Consider the following 18,182-nt stretch of genomic DNA (forward strand, 5'->3'; position numbering starts at 1 on the left):
ATCAGGATTTTCGTTAGGGCTTCGTTACATACAAATGACTGGTTGATAGATTAATTGCCCACATGGTTGAATCCAATATTCTATACTGTGTGACCCAAAGTCCCCCACTCTGTATCACATGATCGGTCATTCTGGCATGACTGACCCCTAACCGAAGATCAGTGGGTGTGGCCAGTCACATCTAGCCTAAACAGGGATACCCCCACGACGTACGACATACGTTAGCCCCCAGAAGTCAAGGGGAAAAGCCTGACCACTCTTTGGCAAAGTCAAATTCCTTACTGCACAGCGCTCCTGTGTTCAAGAAAACAGTATCTCCTCTGGTTGCTGAATCGAGTGTTCTACATTTGACTAGTGGTGAGAGCTTGCTGACAATACCTCTTATAGCCTTAGAAAGGTTCATCTGGGGGCACCTGGGTGGCTCAGTGGGTTAAGCCGCTGCCTTCGGCTCAGGTCATGATCTCAGGGTCCTGGGATCGAGTCCCGCATCGGGTTCTCTGCTCGGCAGGGAGCCTGCTTCCCTCTCTCTCTCTCTCTCTCTGCCTGCCTCTCCATCTACTTGTGATCTCTCTCTGACAAATAAATAAATAAAATCTTTAAAAAAAAAAAAAAGAAAGAAAGGTTCATCTGATCTAGCAATTATTGAGAAAATAATGTATTAAGATTTCCCACAATAATGGTAGATAACAGCTATTCCTCCTTTTCATTTTGCTTCTACCCAATATACTTTGAAGGTTTACTTATGTTATTAGGTACCATACATTTAGAATTATACTCTTCTGGTGAATACACCTTTTATCGTTCAGTGATAACTTACTGGCAAGGTTTTAAAATTCTAGTCTGTTTTGACTCTGATTTACACAGCTGCACCAGCTATCTCTTGCTTAGTATTTACCTGGTTGGTTTGTTTTTAAGTTATTATTTAAATCCCAGTTAGTTAACATACAGTGTGATGTTAGAGTCCGGTGTGACTCAGCATGTCTGTACATCACCCAGGGCTCATCACAACAGGTGCACCCCTGAACCCCTGTGTAATCCATTCCCACCTCCTTTCTTTACCTGCTTATATATCCTCCAGAATTTTATTTTCTACCTTTCTCTATTCTTCTATTTCTGTTACGTCTTTTGACAACAGCACATATCTGGATTTAATTCTTTATACAGCCTAAGAGTCCATGGCATTTAACTGAAAAGTTCATGTCATTGACCTTTCTTATTTTGATTACTGATTTATTTGGATTTATTTTTGCCCTCTTCTCATTTGCATAGTAGATGGTTATCTATTTGCATTGCTTTTTTCATATGTTCCTTTTCCTTTCTTGTCTTCTTTTGGATTGATTAAAGTGTTTTTTTTTTTTTTTTTCATTCCATTTTCCTGCCCCTTAACAGTTTGGAGCATATATATTCAATTTCTATTATTTGGGTGGTTATTCTTAGAATTTCAATATATGTATTTAGAGTAAATTTAATCGGTATAGTTCTCTTTAAAAAGTACCTTAGGGAAAACAGAATGGAAAGTCAATAGAGAGGGAGAAAAACCATGAGAGACTCTAAACTCTAGGAAACAAACTGTGGGTTGCTGGAGGGGAGGTGAATAGGGGGATGGGATAATTGGGTGATAGGCATTAAGGACGGCATGTGATGTGATGAGAACTGGGTGTTACATGAAATTGATAAATTATTGAGCACTACGTCTGAAACTAATGATGTACTATATGTTGGCTACCTGAATTTAAAAAAAAAAAAAAAAGTACCTTAGGATGCCTGACTCAAAACAGCCACCTCGGGGCATCCAGGTGGCTCAGTCATTAAGCATCTGCCTTTGGCTCCGGTCATGGTCTCAGGGTCCGGAGAAGAGCCTTGGCGTAGGTCTCCCTGCTCAGTGCGGTGCCTACTTCTCCCTCTCCCCTTGCTTCAGCTCTCTCTCTCTCAAATAAATAAATAAAATCTTAAAAAAACAAAACAAAACAAACCAGCCACATCCTGCTAGCTGAAGTCTTCTTGGGGTTGCTTTTATGATTTGTAGTTTCTGCTGCCTCTCATTCATGGTGACTTACTTTCTTGAATATTCTTTGTGGGTTTTTGTTTGTTTGCTTGCTTATTTTTCTGAGCCCAGATTTGTTGTGCGGCTCTGTGAGAACTGCCTGAGGCTTGAACTTGAGGGCGCTGTCTCTAGGAAATCCTTTGCACTTGCTTCTTCTGGAAGCATTCCATCCGAAGTTACTTAAAATCGTTGTGTCTGGGGCGCCTGGGTGGCTCAGTGGGTTAAGCCCCTGCCTTCGACTCAGGTCATGATCTCAGGGTCCTGGGATCGAGTCCCGCATCGGGTTCTCTGCTCGGCAGGGAGCCTGCTTCCCTCTCTCTCTCTCTCTCTCTGCCTGCCTCTCCATCTACTTGTGATCTCTCTCTGACAAATAAATAAATAAAATCTTTAAAAAAAAAAATCGTTGTGTCTGCTCAGCCTACCCATGGTGATGTTCTTGCCTAGAAGTACATGAGGCCCTCAGGAGGGCCATATTTATGCAAGGCAAGCCCTACAGGTGTTTTCCCCCAACACCACTGGGGCCAGTGTTGTGGCCAGGCTGGCCCTGTGGTCCTTTATCACAGCCGGCTCTGAAGGTGCACCCATGAGTTGTGTCTTTCCACATCCTCAGCTGGTTTCAGTCATAAAGCAAAGTGAAATGAAGATTATCAAGCAGGTTCAGGATTTTGAACTCAAGGGCATTCAGCAGGTGATTACACCTGGCTTCTTACGCGGAGGGGTCAGACAGAGGGGTCATGGCTGAAGAGTCAGACAGTTTGCTGCCGAAGTCTTCCCCTTCTTAAGGGGATTTCACTGGTTTGGGGTCCCTGCAGACCTCCTCTGCTTCTGCTCGTGATTAGTTCGGGGTATCAGCTGACGCCAGTCCCGTGATGTCGACTAGCTGTGGTACCTTAACTGCTCACATCCCTGCTTGACCCTGGCCCCTGCTTGATGTGAGCGACTCATTTTGCTCTCTACGTTCTTACAGTGATTGGAAGACACACCTCAGCAAAACCATCACGGAATCTTGAAGAACAAGGCTTATTACAAAGCTTGAGGGGAACCTGGCACGCACACTCAGAGGCTACGCAGCAAGGTCACAGGTACAGGAAGAGGAAGGGAGCATTTACCTGGCACTCTTTTTTTTTTTAAGATTTTATTAATTTGGCACAATTATTTTATTTATTTGGCACAGTAAGAGAGAGCACAAGTGAGCACCAGCGGAGGGGAGACACAGAAGGAGAAGCAGACTTCCTGCCACGCAGGGGGCCCAACGTGGAGCCCGATCCCAGGACCCTGAGATCATGACCTGAGCCAAAGGCAGCGGCTTAACCCACTGAGCCACCCAGGCGCCCCAAGGCCTCATTTTATTAGGATTTGAGCATGGGTGCCTGAAACTTCACAAGTTTACCCTCTATTGACTAATTTAAAGCATTAGAGCAGCAATGAGGGTCCAGGAAGGGAGAGGATGAGTCACCAAGTGGTCACCTATGTGGGTACCCAGGGGCTTTCTCAAAGGGGAACTTCATAGATTGGACAACACGGCTGCTTATCTCGCTGTTTCAGTAGAAGCTGGGTCTCCTGCTTGCAATGGATTCCTTTGAAATGGAGCCTTTCCAATCAAGAACTTAAAGTCAGGTGCTTACAATACAGAAGTTCTCGGGAGTTTTTCTCTCCACAGTGGGGCACGTGCATCCGTTTCTCTTTAGAAAACACTGCATGCAATTGAAATCCTGTCTTTGTGTCACTGTCTTTGTGCAAATTTAAGAATCAAATACATTAGTCAAAATGACACGTTCAAACTGAAAATGTAGTCAGACACTATTTAATCAGTACCTTCTAAATTCCTAAACAAGGGGCACCTGGGTGGCTCAGTCAGTTAAGCATCTGCCTTCAGCTCAGGTCATGACCTCAGGGTCCCGGAATGGAGCCCCCAAGTGTGGGGCTCCCTGCTCAGCAGGGAGTCTGCTTCTCCCTCTGCCTCTGCCCCTCCCCCTGCTCCTGTGCTCCCTCTCTCTCCCTCTCAAATAAAGTCTTTTGTTTTTTTTTAGACATGGATTGCACAAATTGTGATTGAACCTCAAGAATTTGCACAATTCACTGGCTGCCTCTTCTAAAATATTTCTGTAAACTGTGTCACACATTTAAAGAAAATCTCTCTATGTTATCTTTGAGCCTAAATTCTTTCTTTAAATTCTTTCTAAAATTTCTTTCTCTCTTCCTTCCTTTCTTTTTTTAAGATTTTAAGATTTTTTTAAGATTTTAAGATTTTATTTTTAAGTAATCTCTATACCTAACCTGGGGCTTGAACTCACAGCCCCGAAATCAAGAGTCTCATGTTCCACTGACTGAGCCAGCCAGGTGCCCCGAGCTTAAAGTCTTACAGAAACACCAACGATTGGGTCAATGCAAAATTTGTACCGACTGTGTCATTTTTATTCTCCTGCCAGTCTTCTGTGTTTCAAAGCTCCAGTCCCTTCCGTACAGTAGTTATTACTCATTTAGGCTGTGCTAGGGATACAAAGATGAGTAAGGTAGGAACTCAGGGGCTAGTAAGGAGTGAATAAACAAGAAGAACAGAATGTGGTAAGTGCTCTAACCCAGCAACAAAGTTCTATGGAACAGAACGGGAGGAGGGAATCCCTCAAACTGAGGGTCAGGGAGTGGGCGCAGGAGAAAGCAAGCTGAGAAGAGTTTGAGGGGGACTGGCTTTCCTGACCAAGATCCACTTTCCTTATTGATCAGGCCTACAAAAGAGAGTGCAGCCCTCCAACTGAGAGTAGTTAAGAATTCAAGAGACCTTTTACCCACTGGGGAAAGTGGGACCTGCGCCAGGGAAACTTTGGCTGGAGTCAGTGGCTAAACGGAGGTTTTCAGAAATGAGAAAATTGCAAGACTTAATCCCAAGCTTTACTCCTGTTGTTGCACAGAACCTGTGCATGGGGGCTTTGGCTCACACAGTTTGGGTCCACCTGAATACTGTGTTCAGCCACGCCGGCAATCATCAATCCATACATCATGTCCACAGAAAGGAGCCACAGTACGAATTCTGGACACTTAATAAATCAAACGCATCGTACATCTTCAACTTCTTAAAAATTGAAACCAACAATGACAACAACAACTCTGAGCACAGGCTCAGAAGAGCTTCTCTGGTCAGCAAAGCCCCCTGGGGATTGTCCCACATCGATGCCTGGAGGGTAACACCTGCCGGCCCCCGGGGAGAGGACAAGGAAAGCTTTGCATTTGCCATGCCACCACTCAGCCCTATGTGTCTGTTCCTTTGGCTGATTTTAAACTGTCTCCTTTCCTTGTAGAGAAAACATAACCACTGAGCTTTCAGTAAGTTCTTTGAGTCCTTCTGGCAAATCATTAACCTGAGCCGGGTTTGGGGAACCCCCTGAAGTAAAAAATGAATAGCATCCAACTTAAGAGTTTCGAGAAAAAAATATTAGAATTACCCCTAAAAATGTAGAAAGAAAGGACAGCAAATGAAGTAATTAATGACATTAAAAAAATATCAACAGATTATATTATTAAGTCTTAATTAACATACTCTCCCAATACAGACATGTAGCTTAAAAATACTTGCTGCAAAGAAACCATACATAGGTTGAAGAGGATACTAGTAATGTAATCACAAGTGAATAACAATAGAATTAATGAGACTTTTCTGATACTTCCTAGTACAGCTTTTAAGAAAGAAATTACATGCTCTGGCAGCACATATACTAAAATTGGAATGACACGAAGAAAGAAATTATATTCTCCTTAAGGTAACAAACATCAGCTATGGTAAGATCCATTTAAAAATAAATCCTTCAAAATGTTTTTGTTATCCTGCAGTTTTTGTTGCTAAAATTACAAAAGTGTAACAAGAACTTACTAAAAACTCTCATAGTTGCATTTTTGAACACACAGAAAAAGAATTTGTTAACCCATTTAAAAAATTCTCCAAATTAAGAGTTTTAATTAATTTTGTATCTAGATGTTAAAACGGAAAAAAATGCAACACCTTACTATCAGTTTGCAAGATCACTTCACAGACATCAGAAAAGATGGAAACTCACTAGCTAGATCTTTAGCCAAACATTTGGTTAATTGGTGGATATGATAGGAAATGTTTAGTAAAAGGAGCCAATGATGCATTTGTTTTCCATTTGATCTAAAATCTTTGTGAGTTAACTTTTCAGCTGTGACATACATTAAAAACCAAGTACTGGGGGATGCCTGAATGGCTTAGTCAGTTAAGCCTCAGACTCCTCATTTCAGCTTAGGTCATGATCTTGGGGTCATAAGATCAAGCCCTGTGCTGGGCTCCGTGCTGGCCATGGAGCCTGCTTGAGATTATCTATCTCTCTGCTCCCCACCCTACCCCCCACCCCTGTTGCACACATGAACTTTTTCTCTCTCTCTCTCTCTCTGTCTCTGAAAACAAAAACAAAAAAAGCAAGTACTAGAATGTACAGATCAGTGGAAAAGAATTGAGAAAGTACCATCATTATTCAACAGGGACGAGAATAGTATTTCCCGTGAATATGCTGGAATAACTGACTATTCACATTCAAAGAATGAAGCTGGACTCCTACCGCAGGCTGTGCACAAAAATTCACGCAAAACGGATAAAAGACTTAAACATGAGAACTAAAACTATAAAACTTTTTGAAGAAAACACAGATATAAAGGTTCACAACCTTGGATTAGGCAACGTTTTATTAGATATGATACCAAAAGTACAAGCAACCTCCAAAAAACAATAGATAAAATGACTTCCTCAAAATAATCTTTTGTGCTTCAAAGACCACTATCAGACGTGAAAAGCATAACCCACAGGATGAAAAAAAATTTTTTTGTAAATCATATATCTGATAAGGGTCTAGTGTTCAGAATATACAAAGAATACTTATTACTCAACAATAAAAAGATAAATAACTCATTGTGAACATGGACAAATGATTTGAAGAGAAATTTCTCCAAAGAAGACCAACAGGACCATGAAGAGATAACTCAACAACTTTAGTGATTAGGGAAACGGAAGTCAGAACTACAGTAGGATACTGTTCACAGGCATGAAGATGGCTTTCATAAAAGATGGGCAGTAACCAGGGCTGCTGGGGCTATGGAGACATTGGAACCCCTGTAATGCTGCTGGCAGGATCATAAAGTGCTGCAGCCACTTCAGCAAATAGCCTTTGCATGATTAAACACAAAGTTAGTGTACAATTCCAAGCTTAGGCACATACTAACCAGGAGGAATGAAAACAAATGTCCACACAAAAGCTCGTACACAAATGTTCATAGCAATGTTATTCCTAACAGCCAAGAAGGGGGAAAAACTCAAACAGCCAGAAACTGAAAAAAGAGATAAAGAAAAGGTGGGATATCCATACAATGGAATATTATTTGGCCATGAAAAGGAACATAGTACTGACATGTGATACAACGTGGATGGACCTTGAAAACGTCACGGCAAGGGAAAGAAGACAGGCACAAAAAGCCACATATTGCCTGATTCCATTTGCATGAAATGTCCAGAATCAGCAAATCCACCGAGATGGAAGACAGATTGGTAGTTGCACCAGCTGGGGAAGGAGGGTGTAGGGCAGTGACTGCTAATAAGTATGAGGTTTTTCAGAGGTGATGAAAATATCCTCAAATTACATAGTGGTGATGGTTACATCAATTTGTGAATGTCCTGAAAACAGCTAAATTGTACACTTTAAATGGGGCAAATTTTACAGTATGTGAATTATATCTTAATGGAAAGAAAGATTAAAAGGAGACAAATATGGGGTGCTTGGCTGGCTCAGTCAGTAGAGCATAAGACTCCTGATCTTGGGGCCATGAGTTCCAGCTCCATGTTGTGTATAAAGATTATTTCATTAAATAAAACTTAAAAAAAAAAGTATTGTAATAAACTGAACTAGCCCCAAATTCTGTACTGCAGTATCATAGTTCCAAATCCTGTTTTCTTAAAGAGAAAGAAGTATATTTAAATAATCATATTGTTCTCTCTAGCAAAAGCAGTAGTTTTTGTACTGTTATGAAATAAAACCCAGTTTAAAAGTAATTTTAAAATAGTTTAACCTGGGAGTGCCTTTCTATCTGCTAGATGGGGTGCTGCATGATTCATGAGTCATTGAATAAAGCCAATTAGACCTTCAAAGTTACTTGGTTGAATTTTGTTTTTTAACAGATTTGGTGGCAGTGGTGGGATCCAAAGTGAAATTCTGATGGTATCTGGGGACAATGAGAAACACAGGCCCAGGACCTGTGAACCCCTCTTTGAGTTCTCTGTCTTTCTCAATGTTTCTGGGCATCATGGGTAAGTTCCTCTCGGTTCTGAGCTCTGTTCTCTTTGCCCTGAGCTCCTGGTTGACTTTTCCACAAAGTCATTGACAATTTCATGGGAAATTGACTTTCCCATGAGGGGCAGGGCAGGCTGATGTAATCCACCTATAATCTGGAGCCCAGCTGAGTCAGCGGAGGACTTAGTCCAGAGCCACGCCCTCAGCCTTTCGGACCACAATTCCCAGGGTTCTGAGCAGACCTTCAAGCTGCCTGCAGATCTGCGTGGGCATTGTCGGTGGCCGTGTGCTGTTCCTGATGCGTCAGTATGGAGCCCTCAGTCTGCCCTTCCAACTGTTGATGTCGGCCGGTTCAACCCAAGGGGAACTTTGCGTCTTGGCTTTTAGCAAAAAACCGGGACCGAGGAAAGATAAACCAGAACAAAACTGCCTGTGTGGTCTACAGACTCCTAAAATTTTACTGGCCTCCTAAAATTTTACTGGCCATCACTTACCCAGTCTTGAGCCACAGATTCAAATGGGAATGGCCAAGAGGCACTCCTGATTCAGGGTTCCCTTCCTTTGGCAGGGGCCCTACTGCCCTGTTTAGGACTAAGTGTGAAATAATCAGGAACCTCTCCTAAGAATACCACAGAATCTGTTGTTAAAGCAACAGTTTCTCAACAAAAGTCCTAGACTCTCTGGCCAAAGTTGATCTCGATAATAGGGTAGCTGGTGTTTATCTTTCAGCTGAGCTAGGAGGCTCAGTGCTGTGGCCAACACCACTGCTGTAGCTGGAGAAAATTTTCTGGGGAGGCTGAAATTCAACGACCAGAAATCCCTGAGCAAGCTACTTGGCTTTAAAAGGGTGACTCCTGGGGTGCCAGGGTGGCTCAGTGGGTTAAGCCTCGCCTTCGGCTCAGGTCATGATCTGAGGGTCCTGGGATCGAGCCCCACATCTGGCTCTCTGCTCAGCAGGGGGCCTGCTTCCCCAACCCCCTCTGCCTGCCTCTCTGCCTACCTGCGATCTCTCTGTCAAATAAATAAATAAATCTTTAAAAAAAAAAAAAGTGATTCCTTCAATAGGATCTTCAACTTACTTGGTTTAGGTCAAGGGGGGACGGTGGCCCCAAAGGCCACTCTGGACATGAGGAATTATCCTGTTTAAGACAGTTATAAGTTATCTCCCTGATGTGTTTCTGTCAAAAACTTTAAAGGCATGTTTATAGCCACTAACCACCAAGCAAATGATCTCCCGAAGACCGGAATGTCGGAAGAGGAATGAAGAGAGAGACTGCTTTCAGAACTGAATCCAAAGTCATGGCTGTGACTTGGAATCAAGCACAAAATGTCACGACCCATGAATACCACACGAAGGTTCAACAGAGGCCGAGAGAACCACAGAGCAGTAGTGGAGGGCGGTGCTAAGGGCACATTGGCCCAAGATGAGGTCACTCGTGCCGAGCCCCACATCGGCAAACTAAAACTATCTAACCCCAATTTCAGCCAGGTCCCGGAAATGGGACTTGTCACCAGGGACTCTGGAACCGTCTGATCTGTATTAGTGAGGGAGTCTGTGTGGTGGACCCTACCCTTCATCCAAAGGAAGACCCTGCCTGGAAGAATCCTCTCTTCGTTTTTTGTTTTTGTTTTTGTTTAAGATTTTATTTATTTAGTTGAGAGCCAGAGAGTACAGGCGGACGGAATGGCAACGGGAAAGGAAGAAGCAGGCTCCCCACTGAGTAGGGAACCAATGCGGGGCTCGATCCCAGGCCCCTGGGACCATGACCTGGGCTGTAGGCAGACGTTCAACCATCTGAGCCATCCAAGCACCGACCCCTCCTTGTTAAGAAACTTCCTTTTCCTGTCCCCATCTGCCTACAAAAGTGCATTTTGTACAGCTCCCTGGAGCTCTTTCTACTCACGAGACGGGATGCTGCCTGATTCATGAATTTTGCATAAAGCTGATTAGGTCTTCAAATGAAAAAAAAAAAAAAGTTTGATCTTTATTTATTTTATCCTTTAAAATTTAATTTTGGCCTGTTTAACATTGTGCAGAGAATGTCAGTACTACAGTAAAGGGCTAGAATTCCTACATAAATATACATATACTGGAGATCAGTGCCCAAGGGTTTGTAATGAAGAGAGACAAAGTCAACAAAGGTTAGAGATCAGTGCCTTGATGTGGTTAGGAGGACAGTCAAGAAAAAAAAACCTTAGGGAAACGGATGGGAGAAAATCAGCAAGAGGTACCGACATACCAGATCTTACCTTATTTTAATTTCCCCCGGTAAGTCTGTATGTCTGATTAAAATAAAAACAAATCTGAGGGTCTCTGCTGGAAAGTTCTCTGAAGGTATCTTAATACTTCAGTTCAGTTCTTAATGCGGTGGCAATTTGGCATGAAGCAAGTTTCCATTCTGTGTCGCCCCACAGAAGAGGGTCACACCTTACACACTATGCACTAAAAATACCACCTTCGAGAATAATGCTGTTACAGTGCTTCCTTCAGCTGCGTCCCCTTCTAGCCAGGCACTGGCGCGCTGCACCAATTCGGAGGGAACCGCAGACGTTGTCTGGTCCAGCATCCAATTTCTTTTTCCAGATCACCCTGGAAAAAGACAGTGGTGTCCCTGTACTCTGTGAGCTGTCTCTCCAAGTGTTTGCCTGACCTCATTATCCAGAACACTCTATAAATGTAGCTTTCCACCCAGCACCGAGTCTGTGAAAGGGCGGGAGGCTCCCTTGCAAGTAACAAAGCCAAACAGAAGGATCTGTCTGGCCAGACTTGGAAAATACAGCTGCCAGGTTGCTACTGGTTTAAAGAGAGTGCCTGAGCGACGTGCTGGCCCCCAGCCTTGGCTCCTGAAACCCCGACGTGAACACTTTTATACAAGAAGCGAAAACTGAGAGGAAAGCCTGCGCCTGGGCAGGCGGGCGGGCCTGCCCATGAGCTGTTCCTCAGGGAGGGATTTGTGCATGAGCTCCAAGCCAGGAGGCACCGATCTGCCCCCCACTGCCAGCTGGTGGGCCTGTCCCTCCAGGTTCCTCCTTCCCACAGGGTACCCCCGTGGGAAGAACACCAGATAATTTGGGCTTAAATTCCTGGTCTTCCACTTACTGGCCTTGGGAATCTCACTCGATTTCTCTATCCGTGGTGTTCTCATCTGTAAAATGGGGACATGACAGCTACGGCATGGAGGCTGTTACAGAGTTGAAATAAGAGAACATATCTAAGGACAGTGCAGTGTTGGGCTCGCGGTAGGTTCTCAACAAATGTTGGATTTCTTTCTGGAAGGGGAGGCAAACCGTGAAAACACCCCATGTCCAAGATACTCAGAAAGCTGGAGGATCACTTCTTAGAAGATTTTAAAATGGACTAACTATGTAGAGCCCGTGTATGACAAGGCGATTTGTTAGATTTGGAAAGAACTAGGTTTTAATGAAGCCATTCATTTCACAGGGTAGAAGCAGAGGCTGAGGGAGCGAGTATATCTGACGTGCTCAGGTTTCAAAATACAGTTTTGAAAAGCTGTGCTCTCACCTGGTGTGTAAGGTTTGTACAGCACAGCGGTTCACTCACACCAATGACAACCACGTTATGTACTCACATTAGATTCACTCACTCACACAGATGGAAACTACAACGGAATTTAACCTGTATCCATCATGTTTACTGCCCAAGCACTTCTCTAACAAAACGTCATTTTGGAACAGCATTAGCGGCTTTAAAGTGGAGGGCTAACCAGATCTAGAAAACCTTTTTGCCGATTCATTTGGCACAAAAGGTTTCACCAAAACACAATGAAAATCTACTTGTAAAACAGGTTTTCCAGCAAACAGAGCTTGTAAGTGACTTTGGTGATGGCACAGAGGAAGGTCTGGGCTTCTTGATAAGTTTACTTTCTCCTGCCCTGACGTCTTGTTAGACAATTCCTCCCAAGGACACACACAAGTAAACAAACAACCTAGGACTGTCATTTAACACCTGCTGATCCATGGTGAGCAGAACATATGACTCTGGAAAGTGCTGCAGGAAGGGGTCCTCAAACAGTATGTGACCTATGAAACTCGAAGCAGACAGAACGGTCTGGTGGCTTTCCCTTTGCTCCGTGGTATTATCGGGTTGTCAAAGTCCCTATTTATCAACGATCATTTCAAACCATCGTATCTCGGAAAGAAGGAACAAATCCACCCCGAAGAAAAACAAACCTCATGGGGTCAAATATCACTTGGGGGTATAAGAAGAAATGGAAAGCATAATTAGCAATATGAAATTATCAGAGCAACATTATATTTGGTGACACTGGCTTCTAATAGGATGCTTCCACATTTCATAGGCTTAAAAGTCCACCCCACCTTCAGAACCAGCTGTTTTATATTTTGTTTTGTTCCATATTGAACAGCAATCAAGCTGTTCTCAAGGTTTCTCAATGTGGCCCAAAGAAACTCGAATTACTCATCCCCAGCCCTCCCAGCAAAGCTCAAGTTTCAAACTAGAATTGTTAGGCTAAAATCTCCTCTAAATCCAAATTACAACATTAACCCGATTACTGATCTCAGGTTTCAAATGCTAAAGACAGAGCTCTCACTTCTTGTTACTGGTTTGTGCCACGGTTGAGTTAAGCTTCCGATTGTTACCCAGTGGAGGCCGAGAGTCTTGGCCACTGTGAGTTTATAGGTCTGTTGTCTTGGTCTGCTTTGCGATGATACTTCCTCACAAACTTTTGATCATGACGAACAGTTCCTGAGTGATGTCCTCTGGGCTTTCTATATTAAGGCTTGAAGGGGAGGAAAAAGGGAAGTGACTTCCCAGCACCTCTCCAGAGGAATATAATTTCCTGTATCTATCTCTGAGTGTGTAAGATGCGTTTTAGAAACATCTCCATTTCATCCTCATGTGGTGTCCTTTGAGAAGATGGAAAGCAGAAAGAGAGAGGAGTGTTCTTGGTTCTCCCTCCCAGAGAAGCTTCTAGCTCTTGGAACATTTATTTCAATTTGATCCATTCATAAACATGTATTGTTCAGTACCTATGAGTGCTGGGTGGAGGGTGAGCTCCCCAAGGACGATATTCTCAAACTCCTCAAAGAAATAAGTTTAGGTGGGAATAAAAAGCCATAAAACAAAAGAGAGTTTGAAACAAGAATGTGCTAGAATTAGAATCAACTAGAAATATTAAAATGAAAGACACAGCTATGGGAAGAAAATACCCAATAAAGGAGCTTCCTGGTGGGTCTTCACTGCTACAGAAGGAATGAATGAACCTCAAGGTCAAAGTATATCTACCAGAATGCAGCCTGAGGAGATAAAGAGAGGGAAAATCTTAAGGAAAAGTTTAATAAGAACATGACAACACATCCAGATGCTTTGATATATATATATTTAGTAAGAGTATCAGAAGCAGAGTCGAAGGAATAGTGAAGAGAGGGTGTCGAAAACATACATACTAGCAAGAACATCCCAAAACTGAAGGGAAAAAATGAGTCCTCCATTGGAATATTTCCATGAAGCGTACAGCAGAACCTCTAAAGAACACACTCATGAACATATCATGTAAAATTCCAGTATATCAGAAATAAGGTGAACACTCTAAAAACTACCAGGGGAAGAAGACATAATATCTAGAAGAAATGAGAATGAGATTATCAGCAACACTGAAGGCAGGACTCAATGTGTAAAAGTAATTTGGGACCCAGAATTCTCTTTCTACCCAAATTATCATCCAAGAGTAAAGGCAAAATAAAAACATTTTCAGACCTACAAATACTTAAAAAGTTTACTATCAAAAGATTGTCTCTGAAAGAACTAAATTAGGGTGTACTTCAGCAAGAAAAAAAAGTGAATCTTAAGAAAGATTGCAGAAAGCTACCACGAGCAAATAAATTATTAAAAATTGTTGATGCGTGGGGCACCTGGGTGGCTCAGTGGGTTAGGCCTCTGCTTTCGGCTCAGGTCATGATCTCAGGGTCCTGAGATTAAGCCCCGCATCGGGCTCTCTGCTCAGTGGCGCGCCTGCTTCCCTTTCCCGCTCTGCCTCTCTGCCTACTTGAGCTCTTTGTCAAATAAATAAATAAAATCTTTTTAAAAATCGTTGATGCGAATCAAAATAAATAATATTTTTATTTTTATTTATTTTAAAAATAATATTTTTAAAATTATGTGTTTAAAAACAAGCTGGAGCCAAAATTTTAGGGAGTAGTAACATGAAAGTTGAGAGAAGTGTGGAGAAAAGTAAAAGAAGCTAAGTGTCTTATCTTTTTTTGTTTGGAGATAAAGATACTAGTTAAATTTAAACTTTCAACAAAGTCTGCATAACGTGCTGTGTAACACATGACTCCAAACCTTAGCAACTTAAAAGTTAAGAAAAAATCTTTTATTTTCTCCTAACTTTCTGTACGTCATGAATGCCTTTGGCCCAGGCTACAGTCAAGGTGTCTGGTGGAGCTTCTCACCTGCGGTATGTTCTAACCTCACTCAGGCTTGATGATGAGCCACAGGGTCTTGTTGGTTGTTGGCCACAGAAATTGCCATGTGGGCCTCTCCATGGGGCTGCATGCAACATGGAGCTGGAATTCCCCAGAGTGAGAAATCCGAGAGAGAGACTAAGAGGGGGACAGTGTCCAAGACTGAAGTCGCAGTCTTTCTATAACTGAATCTCGCTGTGACATCCCATTATTTCTGCCACGTTCTTCTTAGAGGTAAGTCATGAGGTCGGGTGCACACTCAAAGGGAAGACATGAAAAGCAGCACATTGGGCTGTACTCCAACAAGCCTATTTATTACTGAAGAGTGACTGAGTAAACAAGTGACTCTTAGGGGCCACCTAACAGGCCAGGCAAACATAAACATGTCTGGATCCCAGGGATGGGCATAGTGCAGAGGCCCCTGCTAATAGGCTGATTAGTAGATTAAATAAGAAAACATGTGTAACACTCGACCTTTGTGTCTGTGCTGTTATTCTTCCGTGTACCTGGAGCACTAATCTTGTATCCTCTCATTGAATCTAAAAACTTAGTCTTTCAACTTCTTCCTTTTCTACGAAGACTTTTTTTTTTTTTTAAGACTTTATTTGTTTATTTAACACAGAGAGAGATCACAAGTAGGCAGAGAGGCAGGTGGGGGGGAAAGCAGGCTCCCCACTGAGCAGAGAGTCCGATGCAGGGCTCAATCCCAGGACCCTGGGATCATGACCTGAGCTGAAGGCAGTGGCTTTAACCCACTGAGCCACCCAGGTGCCCTGACTTTTTTTTTAAGATTTTATTTTTAAGTAATCTCACCACTTGGTATGGGGCTCAAACTCAACCCCAAAATCAACAATCACATGCTCTACCAACTGAGCCAGACAGACACCCCATTCCATGAAGTCTTTTATGAATCCTTTGACCGTAAGTAAATATTTCCTTGCATAAACCTGTAATATTTTGCTTGTGTCATTTTCATGGTACTAATCATTTTCTGCCTTGTTGTCAATTTTTGCACATCTGTTCCTCATTCATAATCTGAATTCTATACAGAACGCTGCCAAGCCCATTGATGCTCAATGCCTTCATTTAAATTAGGAGCCACATCCTACAGGTAACAAAGCAAAGTATGCAGGACTCCACCTTTTCCGTTCTTTAGGGAATCTGGGAAAATGTACCAAAAGAAAGACAGCAAACAGACTGCCCCCCCAATCCTCACATCCCTCTGAAAGTAATAAGCAGAACATACAGTGATACCAAGATATGAAAATACATGTAGGTGCTTTAAAGGTAAGGACTAAAGTTCCCACCTGATAAGGTGAGCGACGTCAATGACCAACAGAGAAGGGAGATGTTCAAGAGAGCTGTCCTGTAGCAGACAGGTTGCAGACTTCTAGGTCACATGGAGAGCTAAGAGGATGCCAGAAAGACTCAGGGCTAGATGTTGATGTAGCACAATAATGATATTCAAAGCTACCCTTTACTGAGTTCCTACTGTGTGCCAGGTACACTAAATGCTTTCTTTTTTTTTTTTTTTTAAGATTTAAAAAAATTTATTTATTTGACAGACAGAGATCACAAGTAGGCCGAGAGGCAGGCGGGGGTGGGGGTGGGGATCAGGCTCCCTGCTGAGCAGAGAGCCTGACGTGGGGCTCAATCCCAGGACCCTGAGATCATGACCTAAGCAGAAGGCAGAAGCTTTAACCCACTGAGCCACCCAGGCGCTCCTAAACGCTTTCTTTATATTATCTCACTGAATGGTTGAAGAAACTGACGTTCACACAGACCAGATACCTCCTCCCAGGTCCGCAGCTACTGGGTGACTGATCTGAGATTCTAGCACAGGTTTGTATGACTCTTGAAATATGGGCTCTACACTTCTATCCTTCATTTCCAGCAAACCAGATAAGATGAAGTGGAGAGGGCTTCAAATGCTCTTAGAAGTCTGTGGCTCTGGGGAAGGTGATAGTTGTTCCATGGAGGTGTGCGTTTACTCTTCCTCCCACTGCTTGTTTCCACTTTATGCCCATGATCTCTTCCTTGCATTTTTCTTCATTCCCTATTATGGCTTCCTCCTTCCATTAAAAATTAGAGATGCTGCAGCCCCATGTTGGGTGTAGAGGTCACTTTAAAAAAAGAAAATCTAAAAAAAAAAAAAAAAAAAAAAAAGAACTGGGGGTTCCTGGGTGGCTCAGTGGGTTAAGTCTCTGCCTTCAGCTTGGGTCATGATCTCAGGATCCTGGGATTGAGCCCCGCGTCGGGCTCTCTGCTCAGCAGGGAGTCTGCTTCCCACCCTCTTTCTGCCTGCCTCTCTGCCTACTTGTGATCTCTCTCTGTCAAATAAATAAATAAAATCTTAAAAAAAAAAAAAGAACTGAAGATATTGCTTAAAAAACAGACTACATTATCAAGAGAGTGAAAGGACACCCATGGAATGAGAGAAAATATATGTAGGTCATATATCTGATAAGGATTTAATATCTAGAATATATAAAGAGCTCTTAGAACTCAACAATCCAATTAAAAAATGGACAAACATTTTTCCCAAGAAGACAAACAAATTATCCAAAGCATATGAAAAGATGCCCCATCATCCATCATTAGTGAAACGCTCATTGAAGCCAAAATGAGAAAACATTTCACAACAACTGGAATATAATCCAAACGTGGAAAATAACAAGTGTCAGCGAGGAGGTGGAGAGATGGAAGCCCTTGTACATTGCTGGTGGGAATGTGAAATTGGTGCAGCTATTGAGGAAAAGAGTTAGGTTGTTCCTCAAAGAGTTAAACATAGAATTGCCATACAACCTATCAAATCCACTCCTAGGTATATACCCCAAAGAATTGAAAACAGGGCCTCAAACACTCATATGCCAATGTTCACAGCAGTCCTATTCATAACAGTCAAGATTTCAAAGCAACCCAAGTGTCCAATGACAGATAAATGGGTAAACACAAAATGTAGTATACACATGCAATGTGATGCTATTAAGCATAAAAAGGAAGAAAGTCCTCACATATGCTCTAACATGAATGGACCTTGACAACATAAAGCAAGGTGAAACAAACAAGACATAAAACGGAAAATATTGCATGATATCACTTACCTGGAATATCTAGAAGAGACACATTCATAGAGGCCGAAGGTAGGTTCGGGGTGACCAGGTGCTGTGGAGAAAAGGAGAGAAGGAATTATCACTTAGTGGTATAGAGCTTCTGCAGGAGTCGATAAAAAATTCTGGAACAGTTAATGGTGGTGGGTGCACACATCATGAATGTCACCGTAGTGCACAGTCACAGATGGCTACAATGGCAAATCTTACATTTTATATGTATTATACCTCAAAAAATTAGCTTACAAAAACCCCAGAAACCATATTCTTTTATAAAAAAGACTGGATTCATAGTCT

At 42.5% G+C, this 18,182-nt stretch overlaps 1 protein-coding gene across 1 annotated transcript in view; it reads right to left on the reverse strand.

The window, feature by feature from the left end:
- Positions 1-17,935, reverse strand: part of PAPSS2 (3'-phosphoadenosine 5'-phosphosulfate synthase 2) — a 117,405-nt gene extending 99,470 nt beyond the window's left edge. Inside the window, exon 1 of the mRNA XM_082720939.1 lies at positions 17,880-17,935. The gene's annotated coding sequence lies outside the window, so the exon portion shown is untranslated. The remainder of the gene's footprint in view (positions 1-17,879) is intronic.
- Positions 17,936-18,182: the final 247 nt, after the last annotated feature.

Source organism: Mustela nivalis (assembly GCF_964662115.1).
Source record: "Mustela nivalis genome assembly, chromosome: 2".
NCBI lineage: Eukaryota > Metazoa > Chordata > Mammalia > Carnivora > Mustelidae > Mustela > Mustela nivalis.